The sequence below is a fragment of the Xenopus laevis genome, chromosome 1L (assembly GCF_017654675.1).
Source record: "Xenopus laevis strain J_2021 chromosome 1L, Xenopus_laevis_v10.1, whole genome shotgun sequence".
NCBI lineage: Eukaryota > Metazoa > Chordata > Amphibia > Anura > Pipidae > Xenopus > Xenopus laevis.
The window spans coordinates 208,486,613-208,498,468 of NC_054371.1; the positions used below are offsets into that span (position 1 = coordinate 208,486,613).

Genomic DNA, 11,856 nt, shown 5'->3' on the forward strand with positions numbered 1-11,856 from the left:
AGCATACCTCCCAACATTTTGTAAATCAAAAGAGGGGCAAAAATGTTTTGTGGCCACACCCATTTTTGTGGCCACACACCGTAATTACCATGTTCATTTTACAAATTGTAAGTAAGCCGTATCACTTTAAATGGGCAGGGAGAGCTGTATGGCAGTCCCTACTAAGGTGATGTATAAAGTTGTGGTGCAAAACACAAACACAGTAACACACACAGTAACACATACACACTAACAGGCCCTGCCATTTCAAGTCCACAGAGGCCCAAATAGCCCGCTACCAGCCCACTATATGGTAACTTTCTATGGAACCATACAGCAGCCCCTCTGGCACCTGAAGAAGGGTGTGCTAAGCAACAAATGCACAATACACTGTATACAAACAAATCGCACACACATGCCACACGTAAGGCCACACAGGGAAATGTACTTGTAGCTGTATAGATACAGATAGGTACAGATATTAGAGGTGTCTACAACAGCAAGTGGTTTATAAAGCCCTAAAGAAAAGCTCACGTGAGTGTAACACTATGGCATTTCTTTAGAGACCATGGGGGCTGATTTACTAAGGCAGGTGCTAAACAGCACCAGTGCAATTGCCCAGAACTGTAACTGGTAACAAGCTATTTGCAGTTTGATTGCTTTCAGCAACTGCACTTGGACTTGACTGTTTAGCACCAATGTTTACAAATGCCATTATGCCCTGAACCCAATGCATCATGGGTAAGCCCACATGGCCATACCTCCCAACATTTTGGAAGTAAAAAGAGGGACAAAAAAAAAATTGTAGCGCAGCAATTTTTTGACAACATCCCTTTCTGTGGCCACACCCCCTAATTACCATGTTTGTTTTACAAAATTTGGCAGGTTATGAAAGTTTGAAAATATTTCTCCTTATCTAAACTGTGTTTTTGTGTCTCAAAATTGATACAAAGTATCTTATTTGCACCTGTGGCTGTTCTGGGCTCTCTGCTAAAAGCCAATTAAGTGAGAAACTTTGTTTCTTTTTCTGGCTGTTCAGTGCAGAGAAAAGAGGGACTTTCCAGTACAAATGAGGGACTGCGGGTTGAGCTGTCAAAAGAGGGACTGTCCCTCCGAAAAAGGGACAGTTGGGAGGTATGCATGGCACTGCCATAAAGCAAATTCTAGTGTTGGGGCCTGTAGACTTGAGTGTATACTGTCACACTGAACCCTACTGACACATATGGCGAGAAAAACCAGCTCTGGCAGATTGGTATCCTGTGCTAAAGAGCTGCTGTCACTTGAAAAGCAGCCCAAATTGTGCCAATCAGAAGCAGAGCCTAACCAAGGTAACGGCCCCCCAATCAGGGGGGAGAAAAAAACAGAGAATCCCCGGCTCCCTATACACTGCCCATGCGGGAGGAACCTACTCATATAATGGTATCGCCCTGAGACACGTGACTGGAGCCCTGTTCGTCTGCGCTGCCACTCCTCAGTGCCAAGTAATTAGGAGCCAGTGCCGCACACTGGGAAGTGACTGTGCCCACACACACACAGTGACACACATACAGACACACACACAGTGACACACATACAGACACATACACACACACACATACATACAGTGACACACACACACACACACATACAGTGACACACACACACACATACAGTGACACACACACACACACAGTGACACACATACAGACACACACACAGTGACACACATACAGACACATACACACACATACATACATACAGTGACACACACACACACACATACAGTGACACACACACACACACATACAGTGACACACACACACACACACAGTGACACATATACAGAGACACACACATACATACATACAGTGACACACACAGAGACACACATACATGACACACATACAGACAGTAACACACACACACAGATACACACACACACACACACAGATACACACACACACAGACAGACAGATAGATAGATACACACACACACACACACAGTAACTAAATCACACACTCGATCTGTAACTGACTCCCTTGCCCGGCTGCAGCCTCACTAAATCCACCCCTCCCCCAAGCCAAGCACCGAGCAGTTTTACTCACAGTTCATGAGATCATGCAGGAAATCCAGGCCAGGTTAGGCAGCAGTGTTAATGGGGAATGGAGCCATGCTTTCAGTTTCCATACCGGCGCCCCCTCCCTCCCCGCACTACACTAAACTCCAGTCACGGGGAGGGGAGGGCGGAGTTTAGAAGAACAAGCTTCACAGAGTCTACACTGAAGCACTGTAGGTGCCGCCTTCCCAATGACGCCTTGGTAGGAAACTTTTTTTTGTGGATCCTGAGAGGGGGCAGTCACTATCCGGGACGGCGGGACAGGCAGGCAAAATCGGGACTGTCCCGCGTGATGCAGGGTATGGAAGTGTTCGTACTGCAGATCTGTCTCCATGTCTCCACTGCCTGGCTGGGTAGCCTACTGCAGTTTTAAGATGGCCATAAATTAAGAGATCCGCTCGTCTGATGACTACGGTTGCCACCTTTTCTGAAAAAAAAATACCGGCCTTCCTATATATTTTTCTTTTGCCCTAGGGCAGAATGATCAGATTACAATGAGGGGCAATGGGCTCCGACGGGTCGGTCTTCCGAAAAATTAAACCTTCCTGATTGATATCTTGGCCAGATATCAATCGGGAAGACCCAGCGGAAGCCCCCATACACGGGCAGATAAATTGCCGAATTGGTCTAAATGACCGATATCGGCAGCTTTATCAGCCCATGTATCTTTTAGTGTTGCCACTTTTTCTGGAAAAAAATACTGGCCAAGTGGCAACCCTAACACCTTTAGAGTCTGCTTTCACTAGTTAAGGCCTTGGGAAATTGCATGATCAGGAGGATGAACTGCAATTATTAGATTAGCTGACCTACATGAGCTGATGATATCTTTAAAGGGGACATGTCACCCAAAAAAAATTATTCACTTCACGGGGAGTGCCCCGCCCAACAGAATCTGAATCCTAATTTGCATATGTAAATTAGGGGTGGGGAGGAAAATCTTGTGAATTTTGGTCACAAAACAAGGAAGTAAAAAATATTTTGCATATGCAAATTAGGGTTCGGATTCAGTACGGTATTCGGCCGAATCTTTTACAAAGGATTCGGGGGTTCGGCCGAATCCAAAATAGTGGATTTGGTGCATCCCTAGTTGTTTCCCTGACTATTTCGCTGCCCTAATGGCAGGGTACCAAACTCAATATGATGTCCAATTTAAATAATAAACAACTTCCTGCAACAAATAAAATTGGAAATTTTAGGCAAATAATATCTGTGTATTTATCAAATTACCTCTATTTTCCAGCTGTTCCTGGCCTTGGCTCTCAAATAAATTAAAAGTGGTTACCAGCACAGAAGATGTTCAGTTATACTTTGACCAGAAATAAATTCAAGTGCAGAGATCCAACATGCTAATCCCATTCAAGTTTTTTTTTTTACTATAAAATCAAATTTTTTTTTGTGAAAAAAAGTCTGACTCTGAAAATCCACCATCTTAGACCTGCTGAGGTTGTATATAAGTCAATGGTATAGGTCCCTATCTTATGTGGTCTGCACTGGAATTAGCCCAACAATCCAACTTTTTTCGGGAAAAATTTGAAAAATTCAGGCTTTTTGGGAAAAAGGCAGAAAAAAAACGAGCTATTCGGGGGGGAAAAAAATCATACAATTTGGATTTTCACACGATTTTATAGAGTTTTTCCCCAATCCAATTAAATCCAGCTTTTTTAATAATAAATAAGGTCAAATCATGGATTCTAGTTTGGTCAGACTTCTTTAAATGAAATCATGAGAAAAATTCAGATTTTGACAAATAACCCTCTAAATGTAATACTTTTTACATTTAAAGATGTTCCCTTTGGTTAAGTTGAATTTGTTTATTGAGTTATTAGTCTCACTGTGTAAAGGAAGATAAAACACTGAAGAAAAACCTATGCACAGGTCAGTTAATGATAGCAAAATGTGATTAATAAATACTAAACATATTGTGTTCTAACTATACATGAACGATGAATATGTGGAAGACTGGAACAATAATGGTTACCTACCTTTCAATAAAAAAGTCTTGGTTAAAAAAAATGTTTCTCTAGTAACATTTTGTTTGGTTAATAACCTGCTTTTACCTGGATGGCATAATTCCTAGACGCAGCATATTACACAATGGCCTATATCAGCACAAACAATATATAATACACTGTGGACAGCATAAATAAGTGCTAGTTTGCAATTTTACAGAGTGTATAATGAGCGTAGTAAAGTCATCCCAATATACTGATATACTAGTGATGTGGGGTTCGGGCAGACATTCACACTCAATTTGCAGGCCTCAGGTAGGTTCAGGCTGAGCTCTCCCTAGGGTGGCACAAATCTCAAGTCCTTACATGGTACTATTGTATTTTAGTACACTCTTTGCATCAGACTGCAAGTTAATTTAGTAGGGAAACAGGGTAAGAAAATCGTAAGGAGGCTGCATTTATCTCTTTCATTACTATGGCAGCCAGCAACCATCGTTAAACAGCAGGAGGTTAATTACTGCTAACATATGCAGAGACAAGTCACTTTCACTTTTTGGTGTCTCCCAAAGCTGCCTAGGCCTGCTAATAGTTCACTGACAACAGAACCTTGAATAAGCCACAGCTTTCTATTCTCTTGTCACATAAAAGAGAAGGGTGTCCAGAAATGTCTGTGGCACAGGGAGTGTTTAACCACTGCTGTGTTCAGCTGACAAACCTTAAGAGGTCTGCTTGTCTCCACCAAATCTTTTTTGGGCATGACTTTATGTGGGTGCAGTGTAAAGGTGATGCCTTAACAGATATTGACTAAGATACAAGTTACAGCAAGCTTTCAGAACATTTCAATTCCTTTTTCAAAGCTGATTACCAAAAAACTATGTTAGCTCGGATATATCTTAATTTGAATTGCAAGCAGACACACATATGGGGAGGAGGGTTAGGCAGATGTGATGCAGACATGGTATAAATTAATCGAGATCAAAGTGACCAGCCAAAAATTAGACCTATGGTGTGAAATGGGCAGATCTACTGTGGTAATTTGTTGTCTCCACAACATATGGAGTACTGTCTCCAGACTATTTTTAAATTCATATAAATTTGTATTCTCATGCTTTTCTTTAATTTTCTGTTTAGAAATGTCCTTTGACAACAGAGATTTTAAAGTCAGGTAGGCTGTAGTTGGAACTATTAAATTGTTGTCCAGTTCTCGGATACTGTCGTGGAAAAACATGTTTTTTACGAAATATATCAGTTAATAGTGCTGCTCCAGCAGAATCCTGCATTGAAATCAGTTTTTCAAAACAAAAATGGATTTTTTTATATCTAATTTTAAAATTTGCTGTGGGGCTAGACACTGAAAGTTGAGTGATATCATTACCCCTCCCTCCTACAAGCTGCAGTAAAGTAAATAGAGTCTTGTCTGCTGAGCCTGCCAGTTGAACAATAGGCAGGTATCAAGATAAGCTCCCACTGAGACCACTTCAGAAGGACTGACATCCTGCATACAAACATATAAATAATAATAGTCCTGTGATCACACCCCCACATACATTTCCAAACAGTGTCGGACTGGCCGGATACCAGGAAAACTCCCGGTGGGCCCCGGGGTCAGTGGGCCCCGGGGTCAGTGGGCCGCTTGCTTCTAACCATTTGGCCTATTAAATGGTAATTTCCTATTTCTTTATATCAAAGAGGCTTAATAATGGAAGAATATAGTATAGTATGTAGAGAAAAGATACTAGGAGAATAAAGAGGTTGAGTAAGGAGAGGAGGTATAGTAGTTTGGAAAGTGGGCCCTAAGCCTAAGGTATTCTGGTGGGCCCCTGTCTTCCCAGTCCGACACTGTTTCCAAAAACATATAAATATAAATAATTTTGGGCACAGGAAAAAAATTTACTATAGATCGTTTATTTATATTTGTTTAAAAAAAAATTTATGTCAGAAACACAGGAGTACACCCCCAGGACTGAAGAACCAGGAAAACGTAGGAGGAAGTCTAAAAAGGGTTAAAATAGCTCAGGAGAAAGGAGACAGTAAGTAGTTAATGAAAAACTAAATATTGCAGGCAGTAAAGGAGCAAGGTCTGTGTGAGGGGGCGATCCTGGTCATTTTGTCGCCTGAGGCGACCTTCCTTTTGCCGCTCCCCACAGCACTCACCTCTTCAGCACTGGAGGGGGTCGTCGCGCTGGAGGGGTCGGGGGCGGTCTACATTGCTAGTGCAGAGAGCGCAATTGCACTCTCTGCACTAGAAGGCGAGTTGAGGCTGTCACCTCAGGCGGCAGTACCCCACTAGCGTTTTTGCTGCCCCTGGCAACCAGGGGGGTGATGCCGTCTGAGGCGAGTGTCTCAACTCGCCTCATTGGTGGAGCGCCCCTGGAGGTGGATAGCAGAGGGAACTCGGCTTCTTTACCTCATCTAGTAACCAGTAAAACAAACTAGGAAGGCAGCAAGGAGAGAAAGTTCCCCCCTCCAAAGGAATGCAGAGAACAAACTCAGTGTCGGACTGGCCCACAGGGATACAAGGAAAACTCCTGGTGGGCCCAGGTGTCAGTGGGCCCTCCTGCTTCAAAACATTTGGCCTATTTTATGGCCATTACCTTTTTATATGAGAACAAAGAGACTAAATAGATTGAATAATAGATTATGGCAAGTAAAGAAAAGAGACTAGCAGAATAGAGGTTGTGTGAGGAGAGGAATTATAATAGTACTGAGAGTGGGCCCCTGATATAAGGTCTTTTGGTGGGCCCCTGGTCTAAGATTTTGGGGTGGGCCCTTGGTGTCCCAGTCCGACACTGAACAAACTTACAGAATGGCAGGAGCTTTGACAGTCGTCTGTGGGAGGAGGGGCTGCTAGTGGACCATGTAGAGCAGGAAGGAAAGTGAAAGTAGTGGCTTCCCTGCAAACCATGTGACCGCTCTCCTCCTCACACGCATGGGCAGAGAGGGGAGGGGGAGTGCACAGCTAGATTCTCATGTACAGAGTGGCTGCCTCCAAGCACACAGGTAATGCTGTGCCTGCTGTTAGTACAGCACGGGATGAATGTGTAATGAGCAGATATGGAAGCCCCCATGACAAAATACAAACTAAAATAATTTATGCATGGATTTGTGGATTATCATTTTATTTTCCAGACAGTGTTTATGGATGTGCATTCTGTGAAATGCAAAAAAAATTTAAAAAAGTTTAAAACGACGACAGATTCCCTTTAAAGTAAACCAAAGGTGAGTCCTAGACTTTGTCCAGTTTTTCCAGTATACTTCTTGTTTAATACTTTTTGTGCCTTACCACATAAACCACATCAGTGAATATTGTATTCTTCTAGTGTGGCAGGATTTGGCATTTTATCTGACTAGAGTATGTGTGGGCACATTTTACATTTCTTGCTTCCACATAGATGTGTGTCATTAATGCTGGGTTGTGAAAGAGGACTTTTTATATGTCTCCTTAGATTTGGAGGTTTTCTAAATGAATCTGGAAATTTTATTTAGCCTCTTATATTTCTGCAGTATTCCCTAGCTCTCTAGCCTTTAGCTGTTGGTTTTATATTGTGAAAAGTGGTACAAGTATGGAACCTGTTATCAAAAATGCTCAGGATTGGGGTTTTCCAGATAACGGATCTTTCCACAATTTGGGTCTTTATACTATGTCTACTAGTAAATCATGTAAACATTAAATAAACCCAATAGGCTGGTTTTGCTTCCAATAAGGATTAATTATATCTTAGTTTGGATCAAGTACAATGTACTATTTTATTATTACAGATAAATCATTTTTAAAAATTTGGATTAAATGGAGTCAACAGGGTTCAATGGATCCTATACCTGTATCTGATTTGTCACTCTTCTGTATCAGAGACGAAATGGGCAGCACTAACTTTATCCTGGAGTGCTGCCCATTTCGTCTCTGATTCCTGTATTCCAGTGGGGAAGGACACTGGGGGAGGTGCACCCAAACAATTGAGAAAATTAACCAGCTGTGTGCCCCTCAAATCCTCTTTGAACTCTTCTGTTTGTATTTTTACAATTGGTTCCTGGTGACCTTGGTGGTTCTGTGTATGCAGTCATCTACAATCCTTCGGTTGTAGCCTCTGCTAATAAAGTCTGTTCTGAGGGTTCCACAGTGCTGATCCTCTTCCTCTCATTTTGTTTTTATGTCACACACAGCTGTCCAGTTAGCATTGATGTATTCACATCTCTATCTTCTGATCCCTCATACATAAGCTGAGATTAGCGGCGTTTCAGGGGGAGAAGTACATATGTCTACTTTATTTGTTTGCTGTGTTGTGGCTGTAACAACTTACCGCCCAGATGATCTAGCGGTGCAGCGTGGACCCCGCCACACCGCCCATCTGCGCCGGTTAACTAAGGGCGCTCGCGGCAAGCATCTTCTATATTTATAGGCGCAGGACGCCAGCGCGCAATGGATCAAAATTTAAAGCTCCTGTTATCTGATACCTGCTGTGACCCCTGCCTGTTTTTGACGATTCTGACTTCTGAAATCCTGCCTGGTAACTGACTCTTCTATATCCGTATGTATCCTTCCTGATTGATCTCATGGTTTGACCCTTGCCTGTCTGACTCCGCTGTACTCTGCCTGCCGTGACCCGGCCTGATTTGACTACGCTTTCTGCCTACGCCTTGTACTGTGAGCTTCTGCCCAAAAGACTTTGCTTTATGTTCGTGCCCCTTTGCTTGTCCAGAACTCTTAGCTTGGCACCTTTCTTATTAAGACCTGGTGGCAGGTCTCCCGAGGTGAAAGGCAGCTGTTAAAGGCATAAGCAAGAGCAGTGAACAGGGTGCTTAGCATTGGTTCTGGATTTAGGGTGCCGATCGTGACAGTGGCCTTCGCTTCATTTATTAGAGCTCATTCAGGACTGGGGAGCCAAATACGGTTTATACATGTTTGATGTCACAGTTCTTTGTTCTGACAGAATATTTGTTTTTAGAAAATTGTGAAAATTTCAGCTTTAAAAAAAATTAATTATTCTTAAAGTACAGCTATACTATTTGGTCAATAGCAGGACCATAACAAGGGGTAGACAGAAGAAGCACCTGCCTAGGGTGCAACGAAAGGGGGATGCTGGGCAGGTACCTGTCTTTTGCCTACCCCCTAGTACATGTTCGCTGCTTTCCCCTCCCTTCCCCTCCAGCGATCTTCCCTTCCTCTCGCATCCCCTCCGGCACTTTACCCTCCCTCTTCCCTTCAACGCTCTCACCTGCCCTCCCCTCCGGCGCTGTTTGGGGGTGTGCGTGCACGGAGGGGACCCGGGTAAATTTGAAGGTGACTGGAAGTGGGAGAGGCTGAGCGGTGTCCTTCAGCTATATGGCGGGTGTACAGTTGGCAGAATGAGAGGCTCAGTTTTGTGTGCAAGAAGGAGATGACTTTCTTCTTGTGAGCAGCAATCAGTGTTCGGAGGAGCTGCAGGATGTTAAACAAGGTAATATAGGAAAGCAGCTAAAACTACTACTTCCATTCAGCAACGTGAAGAGCAGGGAATGCCAGGTACTGTTAATTCTCTTTTTTGTAGACTACCAGCATCCTGATTGCGAGACCCTTGGGTTACTCAACTGTCATCTATACTGAAATCTCAAATCTCCCTTTGGTATCTCCCCAGCCCTCCCCTCCGGCGTTCTGCATATCTGTGAGCACACTGCGTTCGGGGGTGCGTGCATGGAGGGGAGCACAGTGGCCGGCCAGGTCGCCTAGGGCTGTAAATAGGGAGATTAGGTCAGAAAATTGATTAAGTTGAATTTTAGGGAGGCTCGCCAAAGCCCATTTTGTTGTGTTGTTGTGATGGGTGATTCTGTTAATGCCTTTAAGGGTGGCTTGGATGATCGATTGGACAGGCATAATATCAAAGGCCATTGTGATACTAAATGCTATAGTTAGTATAGATATGGGTATATTTAATTTATGTGAGGGTATGGAGGGGTGTGTGTATTTAATTTAACTATGTAACTATGTGACTTCCAAGTACATATTGCGCCAAAAGTGGTTGGTCTTATATTCAGTAGGCAGGTCCTTCAACTCAATATGCAAGTGATAGTCAGAGAAAGTTAAAATTTTGGGTTTTGTAAATCTATTTTTACCAGAGACCCTACCAGAGACCCATTTGATAAGATGTTTAGTTATAGAAGCCAAATTAAAAAATTCTAAAGTCAGTGAGCTGTAAACAACCCCAGTTGTAAGGACAACTATTTTAGATTTTTCATTACTCTATATAAAATTTCTTAGTGAAGAGTCCAATTTTTTAACATCAGAGTGCTTAATCAAAAGCAGTAAATTAATTAAAATACTCTGAAACAGCTCCAAATTATTAAGAGCTATAACTAGTGGTTATGGGGAAATATTAAAAAGTAAAATTTGTAAGGTGCCCTACAGATTTTGAAAGGGAGGCATTTCACTCCTGCCATTAGTATTTGGGATTTGGTGAAGAATATAGATTCCTAATAAAACTATTAAACGGATTGGTTCCAAACAGTTACATAACTGATCCCATATTATGTTGTCAATGCTTTTCCTCATCCAAACTGACAACAGAGCAAGGGATCTTTTGTATTTTGGCAAAGGAAATGGCATGCAGTATAACTCTGATGTTTTTGATTCCAGATCTCTTTTTTTAAGAAACAATTTTTGGTTTCTGAAATAATTGCAGGCAATATTAAAGAATTTTTTTTACGAAGTAAATAGGTCTTTAGGTAGAGGGGAGTGAAGGGTCTTTACCATCCTTTGGCATAATAATCAAATTCTGCATAGAACAAATAGGTAACTGTTTCCCCATAAATAAAATGGCATTAAATATGTTAGTAAAAAAGGGAGACATTTTATAGTTTAACAATTTATAAAAAGCTGGAGGTAGGCCCTCAGGGCCACCCACTTTTTTTCTTTTTAAGATTTTTAATAGTGGAGAGACCTCAACAGAAATTAGCTTATTAAGAATATCTAATTGTTCCTGAGAAATGCAAGAAATTTGGACATTTTAAAAAAAAAATCGTTAGCGTTAATTAGGAGAAGAATATAAAGAAGCATTAAGGCAATGGCACATGCTGCTACTGGGGAAGATTAGTCGCCCAGCGACAAATTGCCTCTTCTTCGGGCGACTAATCTGCCCTAAATGCCTTCCCATCCCATCATCGACTTACATTCTAGAAGGCGGGAAGGCATTTCAGAGGGGATAAGTCACATGAAGAAGAGGAGATTTGTCGCTGGGCGACTAACCTCCCCAAGTAGCAGCGTGTGCCACCACCCTTAAAGTTCAGTGCCATCTCCCGACCTGCCACTAACCATTCAGATCAAATAAAGTAGTAAAAGAGCAGACCAGACTATGTTCTGCCCCTGACAGCAATTGTATGAAAGTTATGTCCGACAAAAGCTGGTGACAGTCTCCCACTGATTTCGTCAGATCGTCTAAATGACCGATCGCTATGGCACTAAAAATGTGAAAAACATTCCACACACAACCCGAAAATCATATGAAACGGAGATTCACACAATCAGATCTTTGCGTCTATGGTCAGCTTTAGATGTAAACTTTGTTTATAATTTTGGAAATATCTACATTCTTTAGTGGGTAACTGCTTTAACCCTTTAACCGCCAAGCACGTACGGCGTACGTGCTGGCGGTTCAGGGCTCAGGCTGCCAAGAACGTACCTCATACGTTCTATTGCAGCTGAGCCCTTCTCTCTGCATCGGCGGCTTTTGCCGCCTCTGCAGAGAGTCAGGAGGGTAGACAGCCCCCTGGGCAACGTGGCTGGGGGGCTGTCAAGTCGGATCTGCGACGCGATTGTCGCAGATCCGACTTCAAAGTAGCAGAAGCGCAATGTAAGTGCTGCT

General features: G+C 42.6%; 1 protein-coding gene across 1 annotated transcript in view; it reads right to left on the minus strand.

Annotated features, from left to right (window-relative positions):
• The window catches only part of ddx4.L (DEAD-box helicase 4 L homeolog), a 55,804-nt gene extending 53,590 nt beyond the window's left edge, over positions 1 to 2,214 (minus strand). Inside the window, exon 1 of the mRNA XM_018233784.2 lies at positions 2,065 to 2,214. The gene's annotated coding sequence lies outside the window, so the exon portion shown is untranslated. The remainder of the gene's footprint in view (positions 1 to 2,064) is intronic.
• Positions 2,215 to 11,856: the final 9,642 nt, after the last annotated feature.